The 17,515-nt window shown below is 43.2% G+C and overlaps 3 long non-coding RNA genes across 3 annotated transcripts; all 3 read right to left on the bottom strand.

The window, feature by feature from the left end:
* Positions 1–203: 203 nt before the first annotated feature.
* Positions 204–1,074, bottom strand: LOC308057577. Its single transcript, XR_013925337.1, has 2 exons — positions 1,021–1,074; positions 204–538 (listed from the first exon to the last, which is right to left on the bottom strand). It is a non-coding gene; the product is annotated as an uncharacterized lncRNA (long non-coding RNA).
* Positions 1,075–1,124: 50 nt separating this feature from the next.
* Positions 1,125–4,930, bottom strand: LOC308057575. Its single transcript, XR_013925335.1, has 2 exons — positions 4,319–4,930; positions 1,125–2,668 (listed from the first exon to the last, which is right to left on the bottom strand). It is a non-coding gene; the product is annotated as an uncharacterized lncRNA (long non-coding RNA).
* A 5,570-nt stretch (positions 4,931–10,500) lies between these two features.
* LOC308057579 lies at positions 10,501–15,648 on the bottom strand. The gene is made up of 3 exons (XR_013925339.1): positions 15,569–15,648; positions 13,715–13,980; positions 10,501–11,117 (listed from the first exon to the last, which is right to left on the bottom strand). It is a non-coding gene; the product is annotated as an uncharacterized lncRNA (long non-coding RNA).
* Positions 15,649–17,515: the final 1,867 nt, after the last annotated feature.

The raw sequence follows: 17,515 nt of genomic DNA, 5'->3' as shown, positions 1-17,515 counted from the left end.
GCTCAGAAAGAACAGAGCCCAGGTTTTGTCGCAGCAGTTATATGGCTGCAAAGGGAAGGCGAGAGCCAGCAACAGAACTCCTTCCTGGCACCTTCTGTGTAGGAGCAGCGGCCAGACGTTTTCGGTTTCGGAGCAGGGCTCCGTGGGATTGACAAAGTGAGGGGACTGTTTTGTGGCCGAGAAGGAAAACCATGACACCACCATACAGGAAGCAATTCCATTTTAATAGTCTCCAAAGTGTCACGGTTCGAAAGGAAGAACAATAGGGTAAGAGCACGAATATGCAGCCAATACCGACAGAAGCAGCGTTGGTAAGCTTCTCAATATTGCTTTTTGGTATTTCACAGGGAAAAACATTGAGCCTAATATTTCTCATCTGTAGAGTTCTTGGGGGCTTTGGGGAGAAGGAAACTGACACTCTTACTAGGTTGTCTGAGAATCACAGTTTACGGTTACTCAATGTCTTCTGGTCTCACAGGATGAGGCAGAGGTATAATTGATTTCTTCTCTGTAACTCTGCAAAGAGCTTTCCTCGTACCTATGGCAAAAGAAAATAATGCTATTATGAAAGACAGTCATTGCACAAAGCCACGTTAAGTGACTTCTCTATTACGTTAAGATCATTTTTCAAGAAGATTTCCTAGAATATCTTGAGTTGCAAGTGACCCATAAGGATTCATCAAGTCCAACTCCATGCTCCTTGCGGGACTACCTGAAACTAAACCATATGACTAAAAACATCATCCAGATGCTCCCTAAGCTCTTGACAGGTTTGGTGCCCTGACTGAACGCCCTTTCAGTGGATAAGATTTTCCTAATGTCCAACCTGAACTTCCCCTGACGCAGCTTCATTCCGTTTCCTGCAATCAAGTTTCCTAACTGATGTACTCTTCAGTAGGAAAAGCTATCTAAAGCAGAATACAGAATCCCATTCATCAACGACTATCTGAACTTGTACAGGCCCAGGAACCCTCAACACAAGAACCTTTCCATTCAACTTAAGGCACAACAACCACTTACCGTAAGCATCTTCATCTGGCTCTCCACTGCTAGCAGAGTAGCGCTCCGATAGTGTCCGGTGCTGCGGGCATTCTGGGCGAGCGGGAGTCAGATTCAAATACTCATGGAGTTCAAGATCTGATCCGTTTATTGTACAAACCAGGTACACTTTTATAAGGCACTCTATAAGCGTGTGATAATATGATTGGCTATTTTACAAGCGTATAATAATATGATTGGTTAACAATTGTTTATTGGCAAGATTTCTGTTTCTACTTTTTCAGGCACGTAGGCTCTTTTCTGTTGTTTCCCAGCTCCTCTTATCGCGTCCTGCTGGCCCTGTTTTTGTGCAAGCACCTGCAATTTGTTCCTCCCTCTTCATTCCACTGTTCTGATCGTGCCCTTGTCTTATTTCTTCAGTATTTTTCCACTTGCTTCAAAGTTCAGTATAATCATTCAATACAGCAAAAGCCCCAACACCTCCCCCTTTCTTTTTAAATACAGCATTAATACAGCTTTGGAAACATTGTAAAAGACAAGGCACTAAAAGTAACAAAAGAATAACAAACAACAATATATTATGCAAAGCAGAAGCAAAAGCAATATTCATTAGGCCTATTCCTAAAAATAATGCCATTGTTCACATTTACAATAATGTTGTATTATATGAGATTCAAAACTTTTTCTGATAATGCGAACCCAGAAGATGAGTTCGTTTCGATGTTCTGCTAAAAATATCTGTCCGAAGGCTTCATAAGATTGTAAGGCCTCATTTATACCTGAAAAGTAGGGGCATGTGTCCCAGTAAGAAGGGAAAAACCGCCGGAACTGAAACGTAGGAAAACCTTCCGCCTATATGCTCCAACCCTTTTACAATATCCACAATATAGAGTAACTGTTGAATTACAAGAAGTAGCACATATAGGACAAGAATTTTCTGTTTCTATCGGTCCTTGCCCAAAAAGATCCTGCAACGCACGCACGATACGGTCACAGTGTAACAAAGACAATTCACCGGAGGGTAATTGACATTGTATCTCCCGAGGTGACTGCTGCAAGATGGGCAGAATAATGTATGTTAACTTATCTACAAGCCGCTTTTCTTCATTTGGTCGTGGCGGTCGGAATAACCTTTCTCGATGCTGTGCCCACTGAGCCCACTGATCCCTCCTGTTCATTTAGGAGTCAATCCTGTCGTAGTCACCCTGCTTTTTCTTTTCAGTGGGTCGGTTTTCAATCCACGGGCGAACCCATTTTGCCGGAATCCACTTGGTCACTGCCCCTGTGGAGATACATGCATAACCCCGACCCCACGTTAATAAATTATGAGGTCCTGACCAACAATTTGAGACAGGGTCAAATACCTGGACAGCTATGTCACGATTCGAAAAATCGTTGGGATTGTTAGAAAAGTGATAGAAAATCGGCTGTTCAGTACATTCCGTTCTGGGATTCAACCAGTTCAGTACATAGCATGCTTTTGCCACTATTACATGAGGACTCCTCTCCCCCTCTTTTCGAAAAACAGACAGGTAATGTTTCAATGATTGATGGGCACGTTCAATAATTGCCTGACCACCAGAATTATTCGGAATTCCGGTAACGTGCTTCACCTGCCATTGCAGCAAAAAGGTCTTTATTCTGGCACTAAGATATGCAGGGGCATTATCTGTTTTTACCATATCTGGGCGGCCCAGCACAGCCATGGCTGACGTCCAATGCTGAATACAGGCAACAGCATTGGTAGATTTATGAGCAGTCGCCCAAATAGCTTTCGAGCAGGTATCAATTGTGACATGGACATATTTAAGTACTCCAAATGGGGTGAATTCTGTAACATCAGTTTGCCAGATTTGTCGAGGTTGTAACCCTCTAGGATTTGTACCTTCCTGTTGAAGAGGTGTTAACCTGGCACAACCAGGACAGGCCGCTATGACAGTCCTAGCGTCTTGACGACACAGACCAAACTGTTTTTGGAGAGACTGGGCAGATTGGTGAAAAAAGGCATGTGACTCTGTTGCTTGTTTTAGAGGAGAATTTTGTAATACTGGGGATGCCACCTGAGTGTCTATATAAGCATTACCTTCTGATAAGACACCAGGTAAATCCAGATGACTTCTGATATGCGTGATCCACCAAGGAAATTGTCTAAAATTTATTTCATTCCACATCTGAATAACTAGGGCCATAAGTCTGTCATTCGTAAAAGACCCTAAAAGGGAACGCGAAAGACGCGAAACTATTCCAACAACATATTTAGAATCACTCACAACATTAAGAGGGACATTGCGAAATTCCTGAAACACCATTAACACTGCTCTTAATTCCAAAACTTGAACTGAACCTTCCATTTGTTCTATATGAGAAATCCAATTGTTCCTGTCATCCCTATAGGCATAGCCACACTTTTGAGTTTTGCTACTAGCGTCGGTAAAAACTGTAAGTGCATTTTTTATAGGATTTTGTTGCTGTAAAGATTTTTCCTCCAATACTAAGGAAGTTTTAAATAAGGGATGATTGGGATAATGATTATCTAATTGAATACCTAGGGTTGCCACTGCAAAACACTCAGAAATCTGAATCCACCAGTCAGCCAAGAACAAATTTTTCACAGGTAAAATAATTTTTTCAGGGTCGCAGCCTGCGAGAGTACGCAAACGTTCTCGTGCCTTCAGCAATAACTGTCCTACTGCATCCACTCTAGTAGTAACTGTGGCTTTTAAGGTGTTACTGTGGAAAACCCATTCTAACAGAATCATAGATCGATCAACGGGCAATTGTGCTATTATAGCCACAATTTCTGTGTCTCGGTTATACACGAGTAGGGTAAATGGACAATTCAATAGTCGCCTGTCCACTCCAACATTTTGAATTTTCTGTGTAATTTTCTCTAGGGCTTTTTCAGCTTCAGGTGAAAGAGATCTGGGATCAGCGGGTGACGAGCCACCCTTCAATAATGCCAATAAAGGAGCCAAATCCATATTGGTAATTCCACAGAAAGTTCTTAACCATTGAATGTCTCCGACTAGTTTCTGGACATCGTTGACGTTTTTTATATTTGGGACACTAATAATTTTTTGTGGCTGGATTCTTGTTTCTGAGATGCGCAGACCAAGATAATTCCAGGGCGCTAGTTTTTGTACCTTTTCTTTTGCTATAACCAATCCAAAGGTCTGCAGACTCTGTATAAGTTCCTGTTCTTTTTCAGGGGCTAGTGTGTGAGGGCTGGCTATTAAGAGATCATCCATATAATGATAGGTAATAAGGTTAGGATTATTCTCTCTCCAAGATTGTAGAGCTAAATCCACAAACCACTGACATATTGTTGGGGAGTTTTTCATACCCTGAGGTAGTACTACCCACTCATACCTTTTTGCTGGAGCGGCACGGTTTATAGCTGGTACTGTAAATGCAAATTTTTCACAATCATCCTCATGCAGAGGAATAGTGAAAAAACAATCTTTTAAATCAATAATTAATAGGTCCCAATTTTGTGGTAACATAGTGGGAGAAGGCAGTCCAGGCTGAAGGGCACCCATGTCAACCATTTTTTCATTTATTGCTCTTAAATCATGTAATAATCTCCATTTTCCTGATTTCTTTTGAATTGTAAAAATGGGTGTATTCCATGGGCTAACAGAAGGTCTGATGTGGCCTAAATCCAATTGTTCTTGGACTAATTCTTGAATGTGTTGCAGCTTCTCTTGAGGTAAGGGCCATTGATCAACCCATACGGGAGTTTCTGATTTCCATTTTAATTTTAAGGTTGGGCGAGAGCTGCTATCAATGGCCCCAATCAAAAATCTGTAGAGATTCTCATTCCCCATTGGGAAAGTACATCTCTACCTAACAAGGACAAGGATGTGTGTAGGACATAAGGTTTTACCCATGCTTGATGTCCTTCTTGATCCATGAAAAGAATGAAGTTTTTACTGACCTGTGTCAGACGACTTCCCCCAATGCCTGAAATGGTTGAACCCGCACTATCTAATTCCCACATGGTAGGCCAAACTGAAAAAGAAAGAACAGTAACATCAGCACCAGTATCAATCATCATTGAAACATTAGGAAGATTTAGACCTTGTGGACCAGATATCTTAACATTACATTTTGGCCGCTCGGCACCAATAAGTTGACAAAAGGCAATGTTAGGCATACCCGTTGAGCCAAATGCACCTTGACCCCTGTCCTTTTCTCCTTTTTGAGGGACAGTAGCTTGGAATGGAATGAGCTGTGCAATAGTGCTTCCTGCTGGAATATGAACAGGTGGAGAAAAAACTTTTACCATAATTCCAATAGGTCCGGTATAATCGGCATCAATACAACCAGGAAGAACAAAAATCCCCTTTTTTGACGCAGAAGAGCGTCCTATAAGGAGTGCAGATAAACCATAACCCAAAGGACCACTAACTGTAGAAGGAAGTACATGTACCTTTTCATCAGTGATATTTACAGGTTCTGCCACGGCCAAATCGACTCCTGCACTTCCTCTGGTGGCTGAATACAGCTCGCCGAGGCAGCCATGAATTTTGTTGGGTTCTGGGGATATTTCTTGGCCGCGTCCCTCAGAACGCGGCTGTCCCTGTTTCCCGGAACAAAGAGGGGTGTACCATCTTTTCTAAATTTTGAGCGACAATCGGCCGCTTTATGACCAAATTTTTGACAACGCAAACAATTTCCATTCAACAGAGACTTTCCTCCTAGATTCTTTTTGCAGTCACGTTTAAAGTGACCTTCCTGTCCACATTGATAACGTTTTGGCTTAGGACCCTGGTCCCCTCGGCCTTGTACCTTGTTGTTGTTTAGAGCTACTGCTAGAGCATTGGCATGTATTTTTGCCTTTTCCTCTTCCTCAACCAAAGGAGCCCTTGCGCATGCCTCTATCATTTGAGCGATGGATGCCCCAGGGGGTAAGGATGCTATAAGTTGCTTACAAGGGACATTTGCATTTTGTACAGCGATCTCTTTAGTCAACATAATCTTGAGATCTGGAGTGACGTTAGGAGCATTATCAATGGCGTCTCTTAACCTGTCAACAAAACTAAAAAAAGATTCATTAGGTTTCTGCAAGATTTTGGTATATGGTAAGGTTGGTGTATGCAATTGAGGTAACGCCAAGAAAGCTGCTAACCCAGCTTGTTTCGATTGTTGTAACACCCTGGTATGTAACGCTGCTTGTGCAGGTCCATCACGATAAGGACCTGTACCCATTAAGGCATCTAACGGCGCTACTCGTAAGGGATCTGCTTGTGGCAATTGAATGTTTTCTATAAGTTTCACCTCTAGATACTCCTGCCACTTTGCTAACCAAAGCATGAATGTTGTTGGAGACAGGATAAGCTCCATAACTGCTCTTAGGTCGGCCGGCACCAACTCAGTATACTTAATTAAGGCTGTTACTTGATTTCTCACTAATTTATTATTATGGCCATACTGCATTATGGCTTTTTGAATGCCCTGCACCAATTTCCAATCCAGGGGTTCCCATGTCGGCTGACCCTGTCGCAACACTACAGGAGCAGCTAATGGGGTAAACGAAAAATCCCCTTCTATGGTACAATTCTCTACCAGGCCCCTGTATCGCCTTCGAGGGTCAAAATTAGGGTCTATAGGTACCACGCACGCATCTTGTTCAATTTTATCCCCCAGAGCCTCTAACCCCTCAATTATAGCCTTATGGGCACTTTTATACGCCTTTTTAACATCTTTCTTTTTAGAGTCCTTGTCGAGCCTCTCCATATGATGTAGTAGGTCGGACATCTTCTTTTCCTGCTGTCGCAGCTCTCTCCGTAGTGCCGAATAAGGCGTCGGTGCTGCCTCTTCATCACTACTGCAAAGACTGCCACTTTCGGGAGGTAAAGGAGGCAGATTGCCAAACAGTTCAGGCTCAGTCTCCATTTCCTCCCCTGGTGGAGCTGTGGGCTGTGTTATTCCCATCCCAGCAGTCTTACATCCAGTACTCGTAACTGCTGGTATTAATGTCTGTCTGCCGCTTGCCGTTTGTTCCTTTTCAGGACACCAGGGTGGCAATTCATCATCTAATCCCCACGCTATTCGTTCAGCAGTAGTCATTACTGGATAAGCTTTAGATGTATGATCGGGGGGGTTTTTGCACGGAGGCTGCCCCTCTGGCTCTTCCTCCGGCTGAGCGGTAGGATCGCCGGGAGACCGCACTGCAGCTTTAACAGCTGCAGCGACTTGTGCCTCGCCGTGTAACTGCGCGACCATACCCCGTACAGCCCGATACGTGCGAGCCAAAGTCTTTACCCCCTTAGTCCCGACTTGCACAGATTCCCATATGTCCTCTCCCACTTTCTTCCATGTTTCATTACTATATACATCTTGCGTAGAAGCAAGGAAACCACGGCGGCGACTCCAACATAGCAGATCAATTACTGCCTGCCGTGAGACTGGCGTTTCAGTTTTCTCTGCCAGTTTCATCAAACTGTCTACGATTGCTTTTTCCACCACTGATGCAGTGATTCCCATCCTGCATAAATTTCCTGACTCACCGGTCAGCCGTGCACGTTCCGCCTTTCTTCGGGCGCCCAGCTCTCTCTCCGCTGGCAGCAGGATCCTCGCCGGCTCCGCAGCTTGTAACACGATCCTTAATGAATCCTCCTGACTTTTCGACCGATCCACACGTCGGGGTCACCAGATGCTGCGGGCATTCTGGGCGAGCGGGAGTCAGATTCAAATACTCATGGAGTTCAAGATCTGATCCGTTTATTGTACAAACCAGGTACACTTTTATAAGGCACTCTATAAGCGTGTGATAATATGATTGGCTATCTTACAAGCGTATAATAATATGATTGGTTAACAATTGTTTATTGGCAAGATTTCTGTTTCTGCTCATTCTGGCACGTAGGCTCTTTTCTGCCGTTTCCCAGCTCCTCTTATCGCGTCCTGCTGGCCCTGTTTTTGTGCAAGCACCTGCAATTTGTTCCTCCCTCTTCATTCCACTGTTCTGATTGTGCCCTCGTCTTATTTCTTCAGTATTTTTCCACTTGCTTCAAAGTTCAGTATAATCATTCAATACAGCAAAAGCCCCAACAGTCTGGTACACACGGTAGCCGAGCTGCTTATACATATTTACTGCAACCCGATTTGATACTCTCACAAAGAGATCGACGAAAAATCCACCCTTTCTTTGGAAACATAAAACCAAAGAAAAACCACAGTAAGGAACAGCAGGTGAATGTATTGCTAAATAACCCATAACTTGTAATCTGACCAAGAGCAGGTCTGACGATGTCATATGCTAATCAAACACCTTTCACACTGCAGTAACAGATGCACTCCTTTCCCAAGGGACAAATCCGGTATAAGTTCAGATTTTATTCTATTTTTGTCATATAACCATTCTTTTATACCAGCCTGTAGGTTCAAAGTTATGAACAGAAAGAACAGGGCAAGCTAAGCACTCGCACAGGTCTCATACACATAAGAAATCTTTCATTTTAAAAAAAAATAATCTAAAAATCCACATTTTCAATTGCATTGGCTTAGGGACTGCCTCCTTCAATGTGTGTGGCAGGGGGCAGTGGCAGAACGGGTCACAAAGTTCAGTCACCTAACACAAGGCAGCCCTTCTCCTCACAAGGCAGATTCCTCAGTGTGCAATTTTCCCATTTTACCGATTACAATGGGGTTGCCCTACCACCATGAGTTCAGGACATTTCCCTGTGGGTTCATTTGATGCTAAATTAAATCTTCAGCAAGTACAAGCAGCCAAGCATAACAAAAAGTAAGCTAAGGTACTGTCTGCCATACAGAATTGGTTCCAAGGCTGCCTGCAGGAACTGCAAAAATCTCACGATCACTGAACAAGCACGCTGGAGACCCTACGGGAAAGTGTTGACCCTCCATGAAACTCTCTTGCTGTCAAGACAAGGACCTTTTTCTATACAGTATCTCTATTAGAATTCAGGCTACACCCTACTCATTCTGGCAAGTTAGCTTTCATAGAAACCCTGAGATCTTACACCGCCACATGACAGTTTTAGTCTTGTTCTCTAATTACAGGGAATCCTCAGCGAATCAGAACACTACTTAAAGCAAAATTCTGGGTCTCTTTCATGCAAGTCAAATACCTAAGCCATGTCAGTTGAGAGGTTACTTTTAGAAGATTAAAGATAAGCATGGTACTCACACTTCTGAAATTTCTCCCAGTAGTTCCATCAATTTAGCAGCCAAACCCAGCTGTTGAAATTCCGGTGCGACAGAGAGAGCAGTAACATGTCCGTGCCACTCTTCCCCAGCCCCAAAGCCTTCCGCTTTACCCAGTACTGCGAACGTACAGAGCATCAGAGCAGTAAGGAGCACCTTGGGAATAATGCACCACACGCAGCCACACGACTTTACAAAAAACCAAGCAGTCTACAAACAAACATTGCGATGATTGTGGTAAAGGCTTAAGCAGCGATTCTATGCTATTACTCAGTGATTCAGCAGCCACTAAGTTTCATTTTGATGCAGTATTACAGTTTTTTCTTTGTTAGTGTAAATAAATAAATGGATCTCCACAAATTCATTGTTTGAGGCGTGACTTCCAAATGCAAGTTTTAAGCAATTCTCTTGAGTCTTTAACTGAGCGGAATTCACGACTGAAGGAACGGAGGGCTAGAAGCCCAAAACTCACTCACCATCCCAGCAATTACTGAAGACTTTTTTTGACTATGGGGCAATAGAGCTTGGGACGCTTTGCCAATGTGGCAAGAGAAAGCAAAGGCCCTGGAAACACTGGACGTTTAAGGAAAAATAAAAAATAAAAGCAGGGATGGGTGTGTGTTCTTCATAGTTCCTCTCCTTTCTACACAGAGCCAAGCTACTGTTAGCTCGTTAATGAATATGCAGACTTCCACAGGGCACTGCTAAATAAGCAACTGATGTGGTGGGTACAGAGAAACCTTCCGTACAGCAAACGCTTTAAGCTTTACTGTTAAACACTTCATTTCCTGGGTCCCTACAAAGACTCCCATTCTGTGCCCACCTTCTCAAACCCCCCAAAAGAAGGGGAATAAAAACAACTGGAAGGAGCAAATACATATATATATATACACACACACGTAAAAACACGGCGAATCTCTGTAATTAAAAAAATTAGGAAAGGATGCAATCATCCAAGTAATGAGGAGTTAACTGATGCGCTGCATCGGACAGTCTTGTCAAACTCATGCTGGTGAAACTAAGCTCATACCAGTTGGTTTACTGAAACACTTGTCATTTTGATTCAAGTATATGTATGCTAAGACATTCGGCTATAGAGTGAGTGCAAGAAAATACATTTTTGCACACTACAGCAAGAGACCTGCAAAGGGCCACGGTATAATATGCTTCAAAAGAGTCTGTGGTACAAGAAATTCAGCCTCATGGGCTGCTGGCTCAAACACACTGGTGGAACACTGTATAACTGGCCATACGCACGGTTTACACGGAGTGTTGTATGCAATGCACATGTTTAACTAGGTATTTATGGTTTAAGACCTTTTTTAGCTCCTAAGGCAGGCAGCCAGCAAAGATGTTTTCAAGAGTTAACAAGGAACAGAAATTAAAGGAGTTGCTGGTTTTAAGAAGCTGACTCATCATTGTTTTGAAAAATGGCACCATATGGATCACTGTTAATGCGCTTGTAGACAAAGCGAAAGACCTTGGGTTGCGGGCAGCTGTGCAGCTCTGTCTTAATCTTCTGAGGGTAGGTATCTTCTGTCAGTTGCTGCCAGGTGTCATCAACAAAAAGAAACAGGCTATAGTCTTCTGGATTCTCCACTCTAAACTTTTCAGCACAAAGCTGACATACATCTGCGGTAGTGATGTAGGGTCTTACTAGTAAGGTCTTTCCTGTACACGCACTGTTAACTTCCTGGAATGCAACACGAAGGTAGTTCTGTAGAATGAGAAAACAGACATCAGAAACAAAACCTCCAAACCTCATCCTCTGAAAACAGGAAGCTTAGCAACAAACAGCAATCCTCTCTATGTTCTAGTTGTGAAACGCACACCAGTGATTCCTGTACATTACAGCCACCTTGTGAATTGACGTTGGTGATAAGACTGTGGCAGGCATAACAAATTCATAAGTTGACATCCTCCTTTCCTTGGCTCACATTCTAACCCTGCAATTACAAACGAACAGATAGCAGTCTTAAAGCCCCATTGAAAACATCAGTGGTTTTAACGGGACTGGGTGTTTGGCCTTACTAGGAAACTAAATGCTGTGAAGCAAAATAAACATCAGAGGCTGTAGGACAAGGCCTCAAGAACAAGAGTCCAAGTACTGTTAGCCTGATGCATAGAGACTTGTAGGGCACAAGCCCTGGGAACCAAGGAACAAGCTAACTGCAGACCCCTGAGCCGCTACAGCTGAGGAGGCAGCAAGACGGACAGAGAAACAAGTAGCCGGATAAGGGAACGGATGGCGCCGATATGTAACTTTGTTAATCAAGAAAGCCGCCTAGAAAGAAACTCCCTAACTTTGGAATAGAAATTGTTGCTATGATAAGGTAAACTTCCTATTGTTTAAACGGTGTGTCTTAAATGTCAACCAATTGGTGTGTAATATGTAGAAGGTAGAAACGTATATAATTGTAAGAAAATCACTAATAAACTGACATCTTGCTTGCATCAAGCTGTGTCCCGTCTCCTCATTCGCCACAAATTGGTGACCCTGACATGATCCAGTGAAGGATCCGACGTGGAGGGGCCCTTGAATCGCCTGAGCGACTTGCAGCAAATCCCACAGAACTCTGAATGAACCGCTGAAGTGGGAGCCGGCCGGCCTGAAATCCCTCCGGAGTTGAGAGGTGAGCTGTGGGAAATGCGTAATGGCGAATCAGGCTTCGTCCCCAGAAAGAGACGTTTATGAGCTTATGAAAAGTCTCCCTAACAAACATGAGAAAAGTATTTCTGGGCATGACCTTAAAGCAATGCTCAAGTGGGTGCAAGTAGATATGCCCGCAGTGACTGCATCTACAATTTTTGCACGGGAACTTCAGAACAACACAGGGGTGAAATTGTGGGATTCTGTGACAAAAGGCAATACTGAGTCCCACCGTCTGCTCTCTTCATGGAGAGTTATTTTTGAAACTATGAAAGCACAAGAAGAAAAGGCAGAGGAAGGAGAGGAAGAGGAGTCGCATGCTCTTTACCAGCCTCTAAGTCACAGTGCTCTAAACCCCTGGGTGTGAATGCAGTTGAGTATCCGTCAGAGGAAGATCCCTTTGACCCAGGACTGGCAGACCCTGAAAAAGGACCTGATTTATACTCTCCTGATCCACGCGATCTGTGGGCAAAAATAAAGAAACAAGCTTTAAGGGAGGTGGATTTAGAAATGGCTAAGACTATAGTTGCTCCGGTCTTGTACACTCAGGGTCGGGCAGGGGAACCACCTCTTTCTTTTTCGGTTGTTAGGGAACTGCGCCGCAAGAGGCAGCATGCCCAAGAGATGATGCTGCAACTGCTGGTCAATACTATTGAAGAGAAGCTTCACACAATATGTTCATCATAAGGAAAAAGAAAAAAACCCAACCCTCTGCCAGCAACACACAAGGGTGTTGATCCACAGGTTGGTGCACGATAAACCATTCACACTCTTTATGCTGCAGCATGCAAAAGGCAATCCATTTTCATGCAGGACATTTTCATCACATTAACCGATGGCAACTTAGTGTCTGAGCCTGATGTAACCAAATTTCATCTAACAGGCTTAGAGGGAGGCAGAAAGAAAATTTACTTTGCAACATTAAAGTAAAACCGTATGATCACGAGGCAAAAGCTGGATCTTTTTTCTCTGCTGAAATTCACACATGTGCACAACTGATAACATAGATTAATTCTAAACAAGTCCTACAAGCAAACGCAGTTCTACCTTTCAAAAAGTATTTAAAAAGTAAAATAAAAAGCAACTGGAAAAAAACACACCCAACCACAAAACACTTTTGGACACATGAGCAAAGCAGCCTGCCATCACGTGCTTTTTTGCAAAAAACTAACTGCAATTAGAAACTAAAAGCAGTAAAATGAAAGGAGATGGGAAAAATGACAGTAAGAAAGACCTGTTTATTTACTGAGCTGATACTTACGTTTGTACGCTGAATAAATTAAGCATGCTAAATCACAATAGCAAAAATTCACGTTTCCTAAGAACAAGCTGTTAAAAGCTAAGACTGAGAAGAATGCTCATATGACTTCAGTTCCAAAGAGCACTCTGGGTTTTTAATAAACTTTTGATAGCTTGCAGACTGAAACACTGGAACTTTGCAACAGCTTTTAAACCATTAGGACTGAGCAGAACTAATCCATTTTCGTTAGCCGGTGTGAAGAAAAAAATAAATAAAAAAAATCAAATCAGCTCTAAATAAGGCAAAGCACACTACAGTTTCAATTTCTAACGTAGCTAACACACAGAAGACCTGTTTTTCGATGCTTCTAGATGGACAGGATTGCTTCAAGGAGAGGCTGAGGTTTGTGCAAATGCCTGTAACTCATATAGTAAGTATCAAAATTCTTTATGCAGTATCAGCAAGTTGTATTTCATCATCATCAAAATACCGGATTTTTTGCTTTTCCATCCTTTTGAGGGAGGGAGGATGAAGGCCTTTCCAGGACCCAAAAGCTGGTGGTAAGGCTGTGAGACAGCACCACAGACATGTAGTGACCACATCCTGGTTCAATGTGGGAAAGATGAGTTGAGCTGAAGCTGTGTTACACATACCTTGTAGGGAAGGTGCTTCATGTCAGGACTGCAGATGTGGAGAAGGGAGATGGAAAACTGGCATTCTGGGCAGGCAGCAAAGTGCTTGAATTTGTGCCAAGCATAGCCTGGAAGCGGAGCGACCTTACTGATTTGAGGCTCTCTTTCAAAGAGTCAAAGGAGCAGCCCTGGACACAGCTGGTGCCAGCTCTTCCTGTGCTCCCCTGCATCTTCCAGCATCCAGCACGGCGTCCAGCTGTACAGGTAGCTTGGCTGAAGTTCAGTTGCTGAGGAAGAGAAGGTGAAACTGAATACAAGATCCTGCTGAAAAAAATCTTCTGTCATTTAGTCATCCAGCAGAAATACAAAGTTGATTAATTTTCCTATTAAGCGTAATATTTTGCTAGAAAGAACAAAGACTCAAGGTACTTGAATGTGACACCTAACTACAGGTAAGCAGAATATAAAATGGATCCCAGTAAGATGTACTAGCTTTGTGCACTTGCCACTGTGGATAACTGGCTAGCTGAAAAGGGTCACATAGCCATAGTCCAGCTGGCTGGACAAAAATGCACATGGCTCTCAGCTTATCTGAAGTAAAGCAAAATACACTGTCTTTGGCTGTTCTTGTTACACAATAACAGGAAGATTTCGGTGGGAAAAGAATGTTGCAGGTGGGAACAGATAACTACAGAAGAGAAACTAGGGGCGGGCTTGGTATTTAGGCAACTAACCAATAATGAGCTTAACTTTTGTAATATGTATGAGCTAATTATAACAAGGCATAAAAGGTGACTGTAAGAGACAATAAACGAAGTCTGCTGATCACTCATATTGAGTGACTGTGTCTTCCCTCTGTCGCGACATGCCACAGTTTGGAATTTCTGTTTGTCAGTTCTCCTCTTCCTAAGAGAGGCATATTGTGGGAGACTGCTGCTTTTCCCAGCTCCTTCCTGTTCAGTGATGTGCTGTGGTTGTTTGCATGGACACTGATAAAGCAGAAGGAGCCGCAAGTGAAAGGTTTAATTACTTCCTGTTGACCCCATACCTTCATTTATCAAGCTCTTAGCTACATCATAACTCATTGACGGTTGTTGTTAGCCTCTCCAGCAGCTTTGCACTGTGGTATGGGCTGTAAACAACCAGACACAAAGGAGTAAATCCTTTCTTCTCGATTCCAACATCCTCCTTGCTTCAGTTCGCAAACTGATGCATCTGGACAGACAGCAGCACGCCTATCTACGTAACAATCTTTTCCTATATGAAAGGCATGCAGACTTGGTTTTAAAAGATAAAGTAATCCCGACTGTTTTGTTATTCTTCAGTTGGAGTTACTGCCCTACTCTGAAAGAGCAGTAAGAAATGGGAGGGGGGAGAAAAAAAACCCACAAAACAAACTACAAACATGAAGACATCCACAATACAGAACTCTACTCCTTGCTTAAACTTTCAAATTGTAGGCAAGCTTTTCTGCCAAGTCTCCTCTCTATTACCCACGGTAAGCCACCAATCGCTACTGGGGAGTTGTGATGATTTATACCACTGGAAATCTGGGTTTGTTCTTTTTAACAGCAAAGCGTACAAAGAAGCTGAATCGAAAATACAATTTGGTCTGTCCTCGCTCTGCACGACTTAAATACAAAGGACAGTGGGAAAGCTCCATTATTTAGTGTTTCCTTTATACCATCATAACCACACTCTGTTATGAAGTGGAAAGACTTTGAAACAGAGGCAAATTTGCCAGCCATCTTCTCAGCACTGCTTCACACCACTTGTGGCCCCAAGGAAATCATTATGAATCGTACTTCTCAAATGGAGATTTCCAACAAAACAACCATCCCCTGGGCTTTTTTTCTCTTCAGCCTAAAGCTCTACCTGAAAATCATCAACTGAAGGCATTGTTCTGTTAGTTGTCCTCCTCTTGTGCCATTGCCGGAGAGTATCTCTAGCTTCTGGGCAGCCTGGTCTTCCTGGAAGTTCTTGATCAGCAAAAGTGCTCCATAAGCATATGCCAAGGAATATCCTCCTGTGAAGGACAGCAGGGGAAGAACAATTCAGAGTGGTCGCAAACACCATGCCAGTTCCAACGGGTCACAGGCAAAAGTACAAACGATTTCTGTTTTTTTTTTTTTTAATAAACAGACGCACACATACACGAAAGTCACTGCATTCTATGGCCAAAATATTTATACGTAAAGAAAAACAGCTTACTTGCCTGCAAAATACTGGACAGTGTGTTCTCAGCTGCTAAGAGCCGTGCAGTGGTTGCCTGGGCTCCATATTATCAAAGTGGTGCAACAGTATCCATCTCTGGGTCCGCTAGCGCTGGGGGTGGCCGGTTATTTAAATGACCAGTGTCGCTCCTTTACTCCTGAGTGTTTTTACAAAGGTGGAACATGAGTTTTCTTCTAAACAGTTTCCAAACAGCGATTTTTTTTCTTCCTGAGCTTCAAGTGGGGATCAAACAAACACAGCTGTTTAAATGACATAAAAGACCATCTACCACTGTTCAGGAACTTAAAAGTGACCCCCTTAGTGGCAACAAAGCAATGACCGAGCGTGTGATTTGTACCTGGAAGCATCCCAAAGGTTTTGCTTTTGTTTTTAAAAGGCAGGCTGTGTTTGTTCACCTATGTCCAACACTACATCCAACTAGTTCAGGAGGCAGCGTGTACAGCTCTCCAGACTTCACCTTTATTACATGAGTGGAGAACAAAGTACAGCCACAACAGAGTTGCCGATGTACAAAAGGAGCTGCAGGCCACAAAGGAAAAGGACTCTCAGCAGGAGGCAACAGTCCTCAGCAACCAGGAGAAACAGAAGACAGGCTATCATATATTTCTCTTGCTCTTTAAGTAAACTATTTGAGTGGGAGCATTCAATTAAGAGGCAGCGCGGTCTATTTGTGGAGTCATTCAGAGATGCAGTCTATGCTCACAGTAGTGCTTTCTGTATTACCGACAGCATCCTCTCGCTTTCAGCTCTGTGACGAGTTCAATACGTGGAAGACACGCAAGACCCAGCAGACAAACTGGAAAATACATTTACATTTGAACCGCACAACCCCAAAGCACTAAACAATTTTTCCTGCACCGTACAGTTTAACTAGTGCACAGACAGGGCCAGCCAATAGATGAATGACTTTTGCTACATTAAAAACGACACGACTTAACAGCCCAGTAAATATTTCTGCCTTTCAAGCGTGTTAATGATCTCCAGCTTCACATCTCAAGTATTTTCTGTCCTAAGATTCCTGAACAATGCACCCTGCACACAAAGCAGGGAACAGACTAGTACTGAACCGGAGGAAACCCGACACAGTTCTGTCATGCATATCGGCATGTAAAAGGATACAGCAATTTCAGCAACCCAAGAGACAGCAGAAATGGGACGTATACACATATACTTAACTCACAGCTGAGCTTGGTCACAAGAACCTTTGAAACTTCCTCATAAACTGATAGATTCTGGGGCCTACCAAGGGCTGGCAGAATACCTCTTTGTTAAAACCACCACCGTGAAAACAAAGGAGGGAGATTTCCTTGCCTCTAGCAGACTTCAGCCATTGTTCAAGAGTGCCTTAAGAAACATATTCCTAGGCCTCATAAAAATACTCTGTGAGAAGCAAGTATCGGGCATAAACCAGGATCATTAAGGGGGGCAACATTCTCAAAAGCACTCTCCCCAGAGGGGCAGAGAATTCCCCCAAAGATTTTACAAAGCACCTAACCCGGGTCCCATTCCAGGTCTCACAACTCAATTGAATGCTGCAGACCCAGACATACTCTCGGGACATTTTCAGGCACAGAAGGATAACCACAG

This window comes from Falco punctatus, assembly GCF_963210335.1.
Source record: "Falco punctatus genome assembly, contig: scaffold_52, whole genome shotgun sequence".
Lineage (NCBI taxonomy): Eukaryota > Metazoa > Chordata > Aves > Falconiformes > Falconidae > Falco > Falco punctatus.
This window is presented reverse-complemented; position numbering and strand designations above follow the sequence as displayed.